This window comes from Austrofundulus limnaeus, unplaced genomic scaffold (genome assembly GCF_001266775.1).
Source record: "Austrofundulus limnaeus strain Quisiro unplaced genomic scaffold, Austrofundulus_limnaeus-1.0 Scaffold2627, whole genome shotgun sequence".
Taxonomy (NCBI): Eukaryota; Metazoa; Chordata; class Actinopteri; order Cyprinodontiformes; family Rivulidae; genus Austrofundulus; species Austrofundulus limnaeus.
Genome location: NW_013955029.1, coordinates 12,867 through 13,573, shown reverse-complemented (window position 1 = coordinate 13,573; position 707 = coordinate 12,867). Strand labels below are relative to the sequence as shown.

General features: G+C 38.6%; 1 protein-coding gene across 1 annotated transcript in view; it reads left to right on the top strand.

Moving 5' to 3' along the window:
* The window catches only part of LOC106511252 (mpv17-like protein), a gene marked incomplete in the record, with an annotated part of 10,330 nt that overhangs the window by 6,489 nt on the left and 3,134 nt on the right, over positions 1-707 (top strand).

Below are 707 nucleotides of genomic sequence, written 5' to 3'. Positions count from 1 at the left end.
TCTGTTGGTAACTAACAGTCTGTTGGTAACTAACACAGTCTGTTGGTAACTAACACAATCTGTTGGTAACTAACAGTCTGTTGGTAACTAACACAATCTGTTGGTAACTAACACAGTCTGTTGGTAACTAACAGTCTGCTGGTAACTAACACAGTCTGATGGTAACTAACAAGTCTGTTGGTAACTAACACAGTCTGTTGGTAACTAACAAGTCTGTTGGTAACTAACACAGTCTGTTGGTAACTAACAAGTCTGTTGGTAACCAACACAGTCTGTTGGTAACTAACAAGTCTGTTGGTAACTAACACAGTCTGTTGGTAACTAACAAGTCTGTTGGTAACTAACAAGTCTGTTGGTAACTAACACAGTCTGTTGGTAACTAACACAGTCTGTTGGTAACTAACAGTCTGTTGGTAACTAACAAGTCTGTTGTTAACTAACACAGTCTGTTGGTAACTAACACAGTCTGTTGGTAACTAACAGTCTGTTGGTAACTAACAAGTCTGTTGGTAACTAACAGTCTGTTGGTAACTAACACAGTCTGTTGGTAACTAACAAGTCTGTTGGTAACTAACAAGTCTGTTAGTAACTAACAAGTCTGTTGGTAACTAACACAGTCTGTTTGTAACTAACACAGTCTGTTGGTAACTAACACAGTCTGTTGGTAACCAACACAGTCTGTTGGTAACTAACACAGTCTGTTGGTA